A 16390-nucleotide genomic window follows, 5' to 3' on the forward strand; every position below is an offset into this window, starting at 1 on the left:
GTAATATTAAATCCTCTGAGAGGTTTTCCCTCGTGCCCTTTCTCCCCCCCACCCCCCCCCCCCCAGCTTACTGAGGTATAATTGACAAATAAAATTGTAACATATTTAAAATGTACATTGTGGAGATTTAGTATACGTATACATGTGAAAATATTCCCACCATTTGGTTAATTAACACATCATTGCCTCACGTATTTATTTATTTATTATTGTGAGAACATTTAAGTTCTGCTATATTAACAAATTTCAATTATATAATACAGCATGATCAACTACAGTCACCGTGTTTTATATTAGATCGTCAGAACTAACTCATCTTATGGTTGAAAGTTTGTAGCCTTTTTACCAGTCTCTCCCTGACTTCCTACTTCCCAGGCCCTGGCGACCATTTTTCTACTCCTTGTTTCCATGAGTTTGACTTTTTTTTTTTAGATTCCACATGTAAGTGATGCCATACAGCATTTGTCTTTCTTTGTCTGACTTTACTCACTTAGCATAATGCCCTCAAGATCCATCTATGCTGTTGCAAATGGCAGGATTCCTTTTTTTTTTTTTTTTTTTCATGGCTGAATAACATTCTTCATGCTCTTTTTGAAGACCTCAGATCTGGGGCTTGGTGTGATATGTGTGTGTGTGTGTGTGTGTGTGAGAGAGAGAGAGAGAGACAGACAGACAGACAGACAGACAGACACAGAGACAGACAGACATAGAGACAGAGACAGAAAGACAGAGAAGAAAAATTGGCCAATCATTGCCCTGTGGTATCACAAAAAACATTCCCATTTGAGAATCAAAGGATATAAAATGAAGGAAAAAGCTCTACATGAACCTGTTTAGCTGGCCCTGTGTCCCTCCCCTACTCACAGCCCAGCTTTCTGCTTTCTTTCCACAGAGTCTAAGACCTTCACTCTTGGGTCTCCTTATTCCAAGACCAGGACGCATGAGCTTGAAGGCCCTGGTGTATAAGGGTCTGTGTACCTGCTGAGACCAGGGCTTGAGCCTGCAGGGGCGGGGGGGGTGGGGGTGGGGGGGTGGAAGGCAGAGCAACCAGGCTGAAGGTTCCCAGACAACAGAGGATTTCCTGGGTTCCCCAGGGCCCTCCCAAGGCTTCACCTTTTAACACTCTCCTCCATTCAAGGAAGTTCCTAGTGGTTGCTATACCCAGTATTCAGATGTAGTAAATGAAGTGTTCGTGGGTGAGTGGAAAAGGAGCACAGGATGATTTCTCTCAGGATAGCCTGTAGCCATCAGCCAGTGTGGAAACAAAATGGATCCTGGAGTCAGGCAGACCTGAGTTAGAGCCTGGGCTAGGAAGAGGAAGGAAAATGGAAACCTGCTCCTTCCAGGCTAGACTTTAAAGGCCTACGGATGGATAGCTGGTACCAGGTTCCTCTCCTTGCCCCAACCATGTTGACTGATACACTGCACATTTTTTTGCACACAGAAATCCTGGCACCTCAGTCTATATCCTATATCTACTTGCAACCCTCAATCCTTCAATCCCTACTTGCCAGGAGGAAAGGTGTGGAAAGCTTTGCACTCCTTTGAGATCCTCTGGCCTAGTCTCATCATTCAGCAGGTGGGAAAATAGGATTCAATGGTACTCATGCCAAGATTAGACTTATCTTGAGCCTGAGTTGCAAATGAACACATCTCTGGCTTTAAGGCAGGATTCTAGTATTCATATTAAAAAAAGTAAAAAGAAACTGGTAGAATTAATTTTGTGGCCTCTCTATAAAAGATCTGAATCCTGCAACCCAGTAGGCAAGACATAAAGTCAAAGTCAGTTTAAGTGCAGGATAGAAAGTGCCAACGGGAGGAACCATCTGCTTAGATTGTCGTTTAGAGCTAAGGCTGGACATCACCAACAGTGAATAGGTGACAGTCAGTCAGTCAACAGACAATTATTGAGCACCTGGTGAATGTCATGTACCCTTCTAGGTACTGAGGACCGAGAAGGAGGCTCTACTCCCTGAACTGTTGGTAGGTCAACCCGAGTCAAAAGGTACACTGCTGTGAGGCGAGGAGCTCGGGCTCAGTCTGAGTTCTTCTCTGCTACTTACATTTGTGACCTTGGGCAAGCCATATACTCTCCATGCCTCAGTTTCCTCATCTGCAATGTGAAAGTAATAAGGGTAACAGCCTCAGAGAGCCCCTGTGAAGGTTAAATCAGTTAAGTTAAATCAGTTTAACAGTTTAAACTGTTAAACAGTTTAAAAACTATTTAAACAGTTAAATCAGTTTAACTTTGTGAAGGTTAAATCAGTTAAGTAAAGCACTAAGCATGGTGAGAACTTAGTTATCATCCTCCTGGACACTAATCTTATTAAAATGCTGGGAGTAAGCAATGTTAGCACTGCAGAGCATTTGAAAGAAGCCACCCAGGGCTCTGACAGCTTGTGTTCCTTCAGTGGTGACAAGTTACGGCCTGGCTTCAAACAGGCCACTGGTTGTTCTCAGCCTCCATTCCATCCCCCAGTCCGGGGATGGCAGAGGAGGGATGATGCCAGCTTGCTCAAGAGGCACTGGGAGGCGAGATGAGGTCATACTAAGTCTTGGAAGCCCAGAGTGTACTCATATAGCACACCTCACTTGGACTAGTCACACTTCAAGTGGCTCTGCATCCACACATGACTTGTGTCTACCATATTGTAGAGTACTGGTGTTCTAAACACGGCCAAGAGCTGTTTTGTTTTGGTTTGTTTTGGTTTTTTGTTTTTTGTTTTTGGTAACTAGACACTCATATTATTTCAGACAGTGCCCTGGAAATGGCAAACTGGACTAAATAGCGAAAGACATCCTAAGTTTTATTTTCGGGACACAGAATTACCTCCTGGCTTGCTCCTACCCTACCTTCATCAAAAGAAGCCAATTGTGTATTTAAAACTCTATGAGTTCAGTAATTAGTCTTTTCACTCTTGATTTAACTTGAGTACGGCTTTCAATAAATCATGCCATGACGCTCCAACGCTACCCTTCAGGCAGCTCACAAGAGCACACACACATAACCACTGGGAGCCCCAAGCTCCCACCCAGATGAAGCCTTAAGTGCCCCTCTGTCATCTGGCTGACTTACCATCTCTTTCCATGGCAAACACAGAGACACCTGTCCTGCCTCTGCTGGAGACGACCTGAGCCAGAGTCGGACACTTAACCAACTGAGCCACCCAGGTGCCCCTATATGATTTCCCTTATAGGTGAATCTAAAAAATAAAACAAAGAAGCAAACAATAACAACAATGAAGATCGAAACAGACTCACAAAAACAGAGAACAAAGTGGTGGTTGCCAAAGGGAAGGAGGGTGAAGGGATGAGCCAAATGGGGGAAGAGGTGAAGCTTAAGAGGTACAAACTTCCAGTTAGAAATTAAATAAGTCACAGGAATGAAAAGCACAGCATAAGGAATATAGTAAATAATATGGTAATACGCTTACTTTGGTGAAAATTTCATACTGCGTATGATTATTCAATCATTATGTTGTATACCTGAAACTAATTTAATATTACACGGCAATATTGTACTTTAATACACAAGAAAAAAATTTTAGTAAAGAAGAAACAAGTCCAGAGCTCACAGATGATAAGAGGTGGAGGTGGGATTCACACCCAGGCAGGCAGTTTCCAGGGTCTGTGCTGTGAACCACCCTGTGGCCTCTCGACTTATCCAGACTAGCCTGGATTCAATTTTGTTATCTATAAACTAGAGTCAACAACATCTGTTCTGTCTACCTTAAAGGACTGTGATGAGGACCAGAAGGAGACACGGGTGACCATAGACTGACTGTACACACGTGAGAGGGCAGAAGCTTCAGAAAGCAAATTACACAGAAAGAGCTTCCCGTCTGTAAAGCCGTTAAAATCCAGACCCAGTTCCTCCATACAGTGTCTTCCCAAATGCCCCAGATGGCATTAATTTTTTCCTCTTCTTGTGCTCCACAGCATTCTGTGATACATCACCACCCTCACACTTGTCTTTCATTGCATGTATGTGTCTGTTTCTGGTATCTTAAAGGCAGACTGTCTTTTTTTTTTTTAAATATAATTTATTGTCAAATTGGTTTCCATACGACACTCGGTGCTCCTCCCAGCAGGTGCCCTCCTCAATGCCCATCACCCGCTTTCCCCTCTCCCCCGCCCCCATCAACCCTCAGTTTGTTCTCAGTATCCAAGGGTCTCTTATGGTTTGCCTCCCTCCCTTTCTGTAACTTTTTCCCCCCCTTCCCCTCCCCCATGGTCTTCTGTTAAGTTTCTCAAGATCCACTTATGAGTGAAAACATGGTATCTGTCTTTCTCTGACTGACTTATTTCACTTAGCATAACACCCTCCCATTCCATCCACATTGCTGCAAAAGCCCAGATTTCATTCTTTCTCATTGAAAGGCAGACTGTCTTGAAGATCAGTGCTTCTCAGCTGGAGGTGATTTTGCTCCAGGGACATGTGGCAACATCTGGAGACATTTTTGGTTATCATGACTTGGGGGGGTGGGGGGGGTGGTGGGTACTACTGAATTCTAGTGGATAAAGGTCAAGGATGATTCAAAACATCCTACAATGCACAGGACAGTCCCCACAACAAAGGATTATCTGGCCAAAATGTCAATAGTACTGAGATCATTACATGACCCATTGTGCCTCAGACACACACGAAACAATAGGTGTTCAACAAATGAGGAAATATTGACTGAGTGAATGAATAACAAATATAAATTACCTGTCTGTCTTGGATATAATTTTCTCTCAGCCACACTCAACAAATACATATTAAATACCCACGATATACCAAGCACATACGATAGCTGGAAAAAGAGGAGATGCAAAGGGTCACAGTCACAACAAGGAGACTGTCAATAACGTGGCAAATGATGAGTGCCATAGTCTTCACCAGCTTCGGGCAAAAGCACCACTCAGGAGATTTGTAAAATTGGATACGTGTCCCGGCCAATCTGGATGGAACTAATAATTTTTTCTCCATTTTCTATTTTGAAAAATTTCAAATACCAAAAATGCAGAACACCATACATTAAACAATTATACACATTTAGATAGATAGGTAGAAGATAGACGATAGATAGGTAGATAGATAGATAGATAGATAGATAGAAATATAAATAAAACACACCATTTTTTCAGAACCATTGGGAAATAGGATGCAGACATTATGACCTCAGCTAAAAGTATAAGCATACATTGGACTGACGTACTAATAGGTCTGGAGTAGGGTGCTGGTCTCGGACACACAGCCCAAGTTGTTCCAAAGTTCTCAGAGAAACCCTGAAATAGATTATGGGAACCAGGCCACTCTTGGGAAAGAGGAAAGGCCTTCTGGAGGAGACAAACTAAGTTTTGAAAGTAAGAGTCATTCAGGTAAATAAGAAAGAGAAAGAAGGTCTAAGCAAAGATAATAGTGTGAACACAACTTCAGAGGCTAGAAATACCATGGCATGTTTTGTATTCCTGGAACACAAATGTACATGAGATGAGGCTCAAAAGGAGAGACAGACTAGTTCCTAAAGCCTCATATGCCACTTGGGGGGCACCATCAGGAGCCACTGTGCATTTGGAGCAGAGGAATGACATGGCCAGATCTGGCTGCCAGGTGAACAGGTTGAGAGAGGAAATGATGAAGGAGGGGACAGAAGTTGGGCTGTTGCATTATTCCTGGAGAGGGACATGGGAGTCTGAACAAGGGCAGTGGTGGATCTGCAGAGGGAGGAGGGAAGGATTCAAGGGGAATTTGTTTAGGAGGTAATCAGAATCACTTGGTTCCTGATTCCCTTCTCCCCACTCGAGGCTGGAGTGTTCCCATCTGCAAGCTTACTTTTCTAAGTCTCTAGAGCTAATCATGAACCAAGACAGGGTGATATGAGAAGCTTCTGCTCAAAATCAAATCACTCTTGCTAGGGTCCTAATTCTGACAGATGCACTTTTGTCCTGTCCCCATGAGAGCCCTCAGTCTTGGAATCTGGATTCTTGCCCTGTTCCTGCCCTTATTCCTATATATGTGTCTCAACAACCTGCCCAGGGACACACAGGCCTTCTTGGATGGGACCCCCATTGTCCTTCTCCCTTTATCAGAGTTTCCTGAAGACTTTTGCCTGGGTCTCTGAGTTCTACCTGATCCCCAATTAACCACTGCACTTTCTATGCACTGCTGGGCCCCTCACACATGTTGGTTGTGCATGGGAAGCAAAAATATGTTGCTGTACCTTTCAGATACCTTGCCCATCCACCATGATGGATGTTCCACTGTCCCATTCACTCACCACCCCATTAGTGTCCGGGTCTGCTTCCAGGGCCTTTTCCCTCTCAGTTACCACAGCCCTGGTGTATTTTCCCATTATTTTCCATTTCCTTATCTGCACATGAGCAAGAGGCTTGCTTGAGTGATCCTAGGGCATCTTGGAGGTCAAACGTCTTGTCAGTATCTTGTCTGATTCTCAAATGTGAGTGATAATACAGTGAGTATCAGAGCACATGCAGAAATCCCATACCTTGGCTGTGGCCATCCTAAGACTTAGCCTAGCAGCCACATAATTTCAATATTCAGTGAGTGCAAAGCCATCAAGACAGGCTTGTTTTTAGTCAATAAACCAACAAAACATGCATTGGTTGGTTGATTGCATTGTTGGATAATCTTCTGCTAACTATCTCATTAATATCCTCCTACCTCCCAAGATTCTGGTGAATGCTTCACTCTCTTCATCTTAAGTATATTTATCCCTTTCATTTCCCTCAGTCCTGTAAATTGAGGCAAAATGCCTCCATGTCACCTCTGATTTCCAAAGAGTCTACCAAAACAGCTACCTTTAAAGAGAAGAGAGATGCCACTTGAGGACAAATGAGGTCAGTCCTGGCCGTTGGACTTGTCTCTTCAAGCTTTGCTCTGCTGGCTGTGCACAGAATGAATTTTGGCTCCCAGGTGGTGGCCTAGACCCAGGGACACTGTGTCTGCGGGCAGATCACAGGAGGCACAGCAGTCTTCCTTGCCAAACTCCTCCCAGGTGGGAAGTTCTGAATCCCAGGAGCTCCCAAGGTGGAAAGGACCTGCAGGTCACCCAGGCCAACTCTCCTATTTTACAAATTTTTAAAAACGAGGCCCCAAAATAGCAAGTGCCTTTCCAAGGTCACACATCTAATTAAGTATGTGTTTGTCTGCTGTCTCTACTTGTTGTCTGACCCAGAAATTCCACTTCATGGACTTCATACCACAGATGTGCTCACACACAGGCACGGTGACGTAAAAGCAAGGTTATTCACTGCAGCATGCAACACAGAAAAGATTGGAAATGGCCTCTGTGTCCCCCATAGAGGACTAACTGTTCTTGTCATCAAACACACCGGACCACGTCCAGGCCCAAAAGCCATCTCCACCCACCACCCATGTTTCTTGAGTGTCCACCCCCACCTCAACTCAAATCCCACAGCATAAACCTTTCGGGGTGACTGCACCTGGCTGTGCCATGTGAGTTCCACCCGCAGCACAGCCTCCCCCAAGATGGCTGTGCACCAATGTCTCCAGCCCCCTGAGAGAACCACACCCTCCGTGTCTGTCGCACTAGTCTCTCCAATGGAGGTCTGACAGAACCCGCTGACAGCGCTGATTGGGGCCAGCCTGGGGCTGCAGCCAGCTTGGCCCCAGGCAGGGCTTACAGCTGAGTCAGCTGTTCACTCTTCCACATTTTTTAAATGTGCCCCTTACAGTGAAGAGAACTTCTCTGTCAGAGCACCATTTTAGATCCTCTCCCTTCTCAGCTCTGCCCTTCTCAGGGGCACAGGAGAAGAGGTGTGGGTGAGTCGGGCCCTGTGCCGTTTTCACTCTCTCATGATGGGGAATAAAGCCAGGTTCAGGAAAATCTAAAATACAGGCCCCATTGTCTTCCCTCTATCCCCACAGCCTTCGGGGTCATGGCTCCTTTGTTCAGTCATCCTTTCTTTCATGTGTAAAACACAAAAGCAACTTTCTGATTCTAATGCAAACACAGTGAGAAACCTAGAAAAGACCTCTGTGGCCCCCCATGGCTCGGTTCCTATCTTGCACTCAGTTGAGGCAAAAGGGTCCCAGGGGAACCTTGCTGGTGGATTGTGCGGCTGTCTCGAAGTCACCCTGCAGCCTGGGTGCCCCGCCTCCGGCCAAAACCGAGTCACAGGTTCCGAGGCTTTGGTCTTACTGTTGGCAACAAAGCCCTCACACTGGAGGGGAAACATACACCAGAGGTTTCAAATGGCTCACTTTTGTCAATATATTGTCAGACAGGTGGGGCAATGCATCCAGAATGGTGTCAATCTTACATAGGAAATCCCTATGTGCAGAGGTGACACAGTGATACTTGAATGAACAAGTCCTTGGGAGCAAAGAGCCTTTTACTACATCGGCTGAGCACAGAGGGAGCTGTGGTCTCCCAGACCCTTGGGCTCCAGGTTGGTGTGCAGCTGCTGGGAGGGGGCAGGGGCGTGGTCTCAGCGCAGATGTGGGCCTCCAGAAGGTGGACCTGGAATGTTTGAGAGGGGGAGCTTTCATAGCCATCCCCAACAGTGTCTCACAGGTCTGCGAGGGTGCATTCCCTCAATCGCGGCAGGGCAGGAAGGAGAGAAAGGGGCCCATCACAGGGCTGTGGGCAGGGCATGCATATCCAAGTCTCATCCCTGTGCCTATTCTATCTTCTGATTGTAATATTTTTTTTCTAAGAGAGATAGCCCACTGGAATCTTCTGTGGTGAAGATTTTATTCATGAATAAATGTGGAAAGGAGTAAGAGGAATTGGCTGGTAATTTGATGCAGAGTAATTGTGAAATAAATAAAGAAAATGACATCTAGCAATTTGTAAGCACGGCACAGGATGGTCTTAACTCTAAAACTAACTCATCTCCCACAACATCTCCACATTCTGGGTTTTACCCCATCCTACAACAAAGTCCATTCTTGTTCCATCATTTTTCAAGCCTTGATTGAGCCCTAAATTGTCAGTACCTGGTCCAATACTGGTCCTGGGAGAGTGGAGTGGCATTGTTAGGTTCTTCATGCTGTAGTTCAACCCCAACGTCCAGACTAGTTTTAAGGAAACTCTCTAAGGGTAGGTTCTCTGCCTCCATCAACTACCCATGTGCCCTAGGCTCTGCCACTTTCCCTAGGAAAAATCTTTGAAATTCTCTCCAGTTCAGATCCACTGCTTGGATATGGCCCATAGTGTATCTGGCTTGGGCCATCATGACACTCCAAGTGGCATTTATTTTCCATAGGTTTTGGTGTCCAGCTGATAGCCAGGTATTTCCACACTTCACTCAATGAAGCTAAACTCTTTCTTGTGAAAACATGAAGAAACTAGGTTCCCTAAACTAAGATCAGGTGACAGAAAGACCCCTCTCCATGCCAGTGGCCAGTTTGCTGATAGTCATCTTTCCTGAAGCCAAGCCAAGACTTAAGCACTTTAGGAAGAGGAGGCCCAGATCTAATTTAGCAGGGAGATAAGATGCCAGCTTGTCAACACTGCATCTCCAAGACCCTTGGAGACCCAAGCAGACATCTGCTGCTTTTGGCTTCAACATCACAATGGTGTCCATCAATAACAGCAGTGAAGTTACTCCTGGGGCTCCAACATTGGACAGACTTGTGTTTATTCATTTCATTTCCCTTCATTACGAATGGGTTTCATTATAATTAGCCCACTCCATGGAGTGCTATTGGGTTTCAGAATCTTTGTATATCTGCAGTAAAAATATTTCCTTTTCATACAAGGTACTTGATAAATCAGTATTTAGCTCAAGAGTACATTCAGCCTCATAAATAAATAAATACAATTTGCACACAGATGGCTCACCAAGCTCCGAGCACCTTCTCAGAGTGAGAACCTGGGGCTGGCGAATGGAGGGTGAGGCATGTCCCAGTGTCTCACCTTATTGCTGTTGGCTTGAGTCATTATGGTTTAGTAAAGCACCTCTGACTGGACTCATGTTCTCCCAGAGCAATGGGAAAGCATCACCAGCTCTCAGTTAAGGAGCATTGGCTTGGCCTTTTGGCCATGTGTACAATTAATCGGCAGGCCATGCGAATTAGATGGTAATTAATTTCTGATAGCAAGGCCATGTCCATTTAAATAACTGCTTCAGCTGCATATGCTGTGTGGTGACCACTTTGGTCTCCAGGAAAGCCCTGGTCCTTCTGAAGTTTGTGGGTATTGAAATTGTGTAAAGAAGGCAAGGTTCGGAGCCTTTGAAAATCCCAACCTTTGTATTCAGTCCCACAAGTTGCCTTGCCCCGGAACCGTGGGGCAGTATGGCACCATGTACCCTTGAGCCTCTTCAAGCCTGTGTGCCTTCTACCCTGTCTCATGTATCCTCTCCCATCCCACCCACAGTCAACCTACATGAGGTTGCAAGATCAGTCTTCCCGAAGTACAGCTCAAATCATGCCACTTGTCTGCCAAAAACCCACGATGGCTTCCTGTTTGAACTTCAGAATGATGTCTAAACCCCTTTGTGATGAACTTATTTGAAACTCTGTGTGGTAGGAGAAATTTCCCATTTTCTGGTGGTCGTGAACCTGAGATCCACCCTGTAGACTGTGGCTGAGAGGTTTCTTCATTCCTGATAGTATGTGCCATGTTACCATCTAGCCTGTGCCCCACCACAGGCTGCTTTTTAAGGCAAGATGTGGCATCTTCAAGCCAACGTTGCTTCTTACCTGGTAATTACCACTGGCTTCTAGGACAGTCATAATAATAGTCGATTACAGAAATTTCATCTGACATGGGTGTGAGAAAGGAAACTGATAGATGGTACCTGTTCCTAGCATTCACTGCTCACACACATGTGTGAGTGTGTGTTACACATAATCACAAACTGGACAGAGCCCTGTACACCTCTTCATCACCAACAGTCTACTAACCAGGGGACCCAAGAGAAGGTAATAATTGCCCCCTAACTGCAAAAAGGGCCTGTAGACTCAGGGCTAGAAGCTGGAACCGGAAAGTCTCAGTACAGGCTGAGAATGACTACTGGGAGGGGGCTGAAGGCAGGAGAGTTCAAAGGACCCGAGGTCAAGACAGTGCAGAGAATCAAAGCCAGCCCCCTATCAGGAGGCTAAAGTCAGGAAAAAACCAGGGACAAGGGGGGAAATAAGAGCAAGCTGAGCAATTAAAGGAACAGAGGCAGGCAGAGAGAACTCCAAAACTGAAGAAAACCCAGACAGAAACCTCTTGTAGCCTCCTGCTGCTGAGGCCAGGATTGCCAGAGTGAGCCCAGCCCCAGTGCAGCCTCCGCAGTATTGCTGTTCCTGGCCCCCACGCCCAGCCTGGCGCCTTATCAGCGGCAACCTGTCTCCCTCCACCATGCCCAGTTCTCTATGTTCAAATCCCCCCCACCTAGCTCACATGTTCCTACTCTCTCCCTGCAGGAAGAAGCCTGTGTTCCTCTCAACTTCATTTCTGTAAACATTTTAGTCTCTGCCGCTGAGTTCACCTTAACCAGAGGCTCTCAAACTCTGGAAACACATTGGCATTACCCAGTGAGCTTTTATAAAATACTGATGACTTCAACCCCAACGATCCTGATTTTATTTGGTCTTGGGAAAAACCTGGCAGGGATACTTTTCAGAAAGAAGCAGCCTCGGTGACTCCGATGTACAGCCAGGGCTAAGGAGGACTGACTTCAACCATTCCTCCTCCAGTAGAATCTCAGCCATGGAAGACACTCCCTACACACTTAGAAAAAGCAGAGTCCATGCCCCCCCCCCACCTCCCTGGCTGTTTGAAGGACATCAAACACACCCCATGCCACAGGGCATTTGCCCTCACTGTTCCCTCTGCCTGGAATGCCCTTCCATGGTTTGACCCCTCGCCTCATTCAGGACTGCTGTGATGTCACTCCTCGGAGTAGCCCTCCCTGATGCTCCTGCCTAAATGAACAGCTCCTATGACTCTCCACCCCTTCCCTTGCTTATTGTTATTCATACCATTTCTCTGTGCTGATAATACATTAAACTTCTATTTAATTATGTTTTTATTGTTTAGCCCCCAGCAGAATGTAAGCTAACTATGGGCAGGGACATTTTCTTGTTCAACATGGGTATCCCCAAAGACTGGGACAGCTTCTAGAACATAATAGTTTTCCATAGATATTTACCGTTTGAATAACGAACTGAGTTAACAGATGAAGAAACTGGCGCTCAAAAAGTGGGAATGCTAAACACCCCACAACACACAGGACACCTCCCCACAGCAAAGCCATGTCCGCAGTGCTGAGCTGAGGAATGCCGGGCTGGCGGTCAGGTGGGGAGGTTGGGAGTGAGAAGGAGGTATCAGAGCTGGTCCTAGAAGGGAGGCAGATAGGGAGACTGGCAGGAGTGGATGAGTCAGGAAGTTAAATGCCTGGTTCTGTCACTTCCTGGGGTGTGACCCCTGTAAGCCATGCCCTCATTTGGAGACTAGCACTCACCCTCGCCTCCTGTTGTGCCAACCAAAACTGTCTCCACACATTCGTAAATGTTCTTCCCTGGAGGACAAGACTGTCCTGGTTGAGTATCACTGCAAATCTACCCTCTCCTTCCTCAGAACTTCGGCCTCCCTTTGGGAGAAGCCTTCTCCAAAGTCGTGGGTTCCATTTTGAGGTCAAAAGCACTCCTGGAACCAGTGTATCTTCTCTCCTGCTGGATTGTGGGCTCTTTACTCACTGTCTTCCTGACTCCCCTGTGCATACTCCTGCCTCTACACTGCGCCTGTTTCTTCACACACAGGAACAAGGAACATCCAGGGGAATCGGATTCTAAAACATCTGGCAACCTTTGAAGACAAAATGACCTAACTTAGGGCCAAACAGAAATAGATCCAAAATCTGGAGATTGCTCCAGATATCGCTGACTGCCATGTAGGTGTAATGATATCAAGCCGCTATGCTAGACCAGTTCGTAGATAACTAATATAGCTCTGATACTATAGAGAAGGCTTGTGAAATAAAAGACAAACAACTCTCTGCAGAACATCTGCAGAACTCACTGCAGAACATTTGAATGAAAGCTGGGAAGGAAAAAGCACGGAGGGCAGAAAACCAAGTGACTTGATTGGCAGGTGAGACCACAGTCCCTGGGGGCACCAGGGAGGGCTCAGGACTGCATCATTTAGCATTTAAAGATGTTGCTCTTTCTTCATTCAAAGGGGAAAACAACCTACTTTTTGTTTGGTTTGGCTTTCTTTCTTCCTGGTTTAGGATTCAGCACATCACCCAAGTTGGTGGATTTCACTGAAGTATTTTCCCCAAATGACCTACAGTTCCATTTTCTAATATGCTGCCACCCTCCCACAGCCTAGCAGTCAGAGATTGATATTCTGTAATTTTCAGCCACTAGCTGGAGCTTTTCTATGCACTTCTGTAATACTACCACTCATTACAGGTAAAAATGAGGGAAGTGATTACGGCGCTGGTGGAAAATCAGCTGCAGCTGAAACACAATATAAGTCTAAACCGTAGAAGGGCTGGGAATCCACAACTTGACTGAGCAAGTACACTCAGCAACCTCAACGTCAAATTGCTTATTGTAAGGTGGGGCTGGAAGATACTGCAAAGCAAATTCAAGTTACCTTGAAAAATAATTAGTGAGGGGCGCCTGGGTGGCTCAGTCGGTTAAGCATCCGACTTCAGCTCAGGTCACGATCTCACGTTCCGTGAGTTCGAGTCCCGCGTCGGGCTCTGGGCTGATGGCTCAGAGCCTGGAGCCTGCTTCCGGTTCTGTGTCTCCCTCTCTCTCTGCCCCTCCCCCGTTCATGCTCTGTCTCTCTCTGTCTCAAAATAAATAAACGTTAAAAAAAAATTAAAAAAAAAAAGAAAAATAATTAGTGAGATGCAAAGCCTTGGAGATGGAAAATTTCTTTGAGATTAATTATTGCTGCTCAAATCTAGCCAGTCTCTGTCAGCAGCAAAGACAGTCTACAGCTACAGATCTCATCTCTTTGAGTGCTGCTGGAAGCTTCTGTTGGATCCTGATCTAAAATCAGCTTGAGTCTGGGGGTACCTGGGTGGCTCAGTCTGTTAAGCGTCTGACTCTTGATTTCGGCTCAGATCCCAGCGTCCTGGGATCAAGCCCCGTGTCGGACTCTGTGCTGAGCGTGGAGCCTGCTTAAGATTCTCTCTCTCTCTCTCTCTCTCTCTGTCTCTCTCTCTCTTCCTCTGCCCCTCTTCCTTGCTTGAGCCTGCACACATGTGCTCTCTCACCAAAAAGAAAAATAAATAAATTAAATTAATAAAAAATACAATAAAATCAGCTTGAGTCTAGCATTAGAGGGGGTAGCCCATGCTGCAGAGGGAACTGCATAGTCAGAGGGTCAGATGAGCCCCAAATGCACAGGGAAGAGAAAAATAGGAAAAGCAATATCTGAACTGAACCATCAAGTCAGATTTAGAGGCCTTAGCCTCATCTAGTAACCCAGGCAACTGTCAATTCTTTGTGTGGAAGAGGAGAGATGAATGATGAATGTCTCCTTCACTCACAATACCCAGCGCACCCTCAGTGGTTGAAGACAAAAAAAATCCAACAGAGTGACACATCCCATTTCTCACGTGCAGCACCCCTCCTTGGGAGCATTCCAGGCACAGAGGCAGAAGTTGTGAAGTGAATGAAAATCATCAGCAACAACTGGAAAGGAAACTTGAACAGCGGAGGGGGTGGGGGTCTTCGCACACCCAACAGGACTGGGGCTCACACCCCACGAAGGAGGGGGCATGAGAGAGCGGCAGGTCGTTTCCTTGCACGGAGGTATCCTTTGTCCTTTAGAGCTGACGTCATCATCCACTACAGCCGGGAATGGCAAGCACACTTTCTGCCGACTGTGCTGCCGGCCAAGGATCACGCAAGCCTCCAGTGAGTTGGGGGAGGGTGTCTGCATGAAAACACAGCTGAAGGAACAGGTGAAAACAGCCACAAAACACAAAACAACCAGAGGAACTGTGATCGTCGTTTTTGGTCTTTCTCCTTCTGTAGGAGCAGCCAAAGTAGTCAACATTTGGAGAGCACGTGGAGTCCCTCTTGTTACTGCCTTTGTGGCTGCAGCTGGAGGTTCAGATGACTAACCAGGCTTCAGGCAAAGCTGTAACTCACAGGATAAGGAGGGAGGAAGGGAGAAAAGGAAAAAAAAAAAAAAAAAAAAAGGATCTGTCAGTGGATTTGCTTTTTTTGGGAAGTTAAAGCTCCTATCCATACATTCAGCCCAAGGTGGTACCAGCCCACACTCGCCTGTATGAGCATTAAAAAAGAGGCCCCTCCAGGTGCCTGGCTGGCTCAGTAGGGAGAGCATGAGACTCTTGATCTTGGGATCACGAGTTCAAGCCCCACGTTGGGTTTAGAGATTACTTAAAAATAAATAAATAAACTTAAAAAAAAAAAAAGAAGAGGCCTCTCTTCCTCTAGGGCACACAGTGTGGTGAACAGATTGCAGCTGGATTTTAGGCATCAGCCACTAAACCAACATGCACACCCCCATGATCACCTATGTCAGTCATATCCCAGCAGAAAATAGATGGAGCGTTCAAATTAGGACAATTCAAGGAAGGTTTAATAATGGACCTTTATTAAGGTGTGGGCTGGGTGAGGGGAGGAAGCACAAGGGGTTGCACAGAACCTCTAGTCTGAAAGGATGAGAGTCACGGTGTCACTGGACCTTGGAAAGACAGGGTTGGGTAGAGGAGGTCACCTGCCAGGTGCTGTGACCTCAGGAAAGCCGTTCAGTCAAAAGAAATCTCACAGGGAGAAAGTTGAGGGAATAAATACCGCCACCTCACTCTGCTCTGTCCCTCCAAGCTTCTTCTGGGATTCACTGGCTGACTCACCTGGAAAGCCAGAGGGAAAGGAGTTCATTGATGTGGCTTGTGCAGGTCAGCCTCTGGTGCAGAGAAGTAGCTAGAAGGTGGACAATGGACCTGGTGGTACACACAGGAGATATCCACCCTTCAAGGCAGTACCGCTCCAATCATTTATTTGCCATTCAAACATGTTCAGAACTGTCTACCCAGTGCTGCATCAGGTTCTGGGGACACTTTGACATGTCTATTCTGGGTCCCTAACCTCAAGCAGCTTTTTTCTAGTAGGGGAGATAGCTTCCTTGCTTGCTTTCTTGTTTCCTTCCTTCCTTCCTTCCTTCCTTACTTCCTTCCTTCCTTCCTTCTTCTCTTTTTGCCTGTGAATCAGAGTAAATCTAACCATCTTGGGAAATTAGAATTCTTTTCTCTTTACTTCCAGCCATGTGGCTTAAGCTTCCACTTAAGTGACTGGGTGAGGGTGGTGGGGGGAGGAAGGGGCTGATGTTATCTTGAAGACTCCTGACAGCTTGCATTTTATGAGTTTGCCTGCTTTATAAAATATTAACCAGAAAAATATTAAAGTTTACAAATGCAGCAACAGACCCAGAGG

This window comes from Panthera leo, chromosome C2 (genome assembly GCF_018350215.1).
Source record: "Panthera leo isolate Ple1 chromosome C2, P.leo_Ple1_pat1.1, whole genome shotgun sequence".
NCBI lineage: Eukaryota > Metazoa > Chordata > Mammalia > Carnivora > Felidae > Panthera > Panthera leo.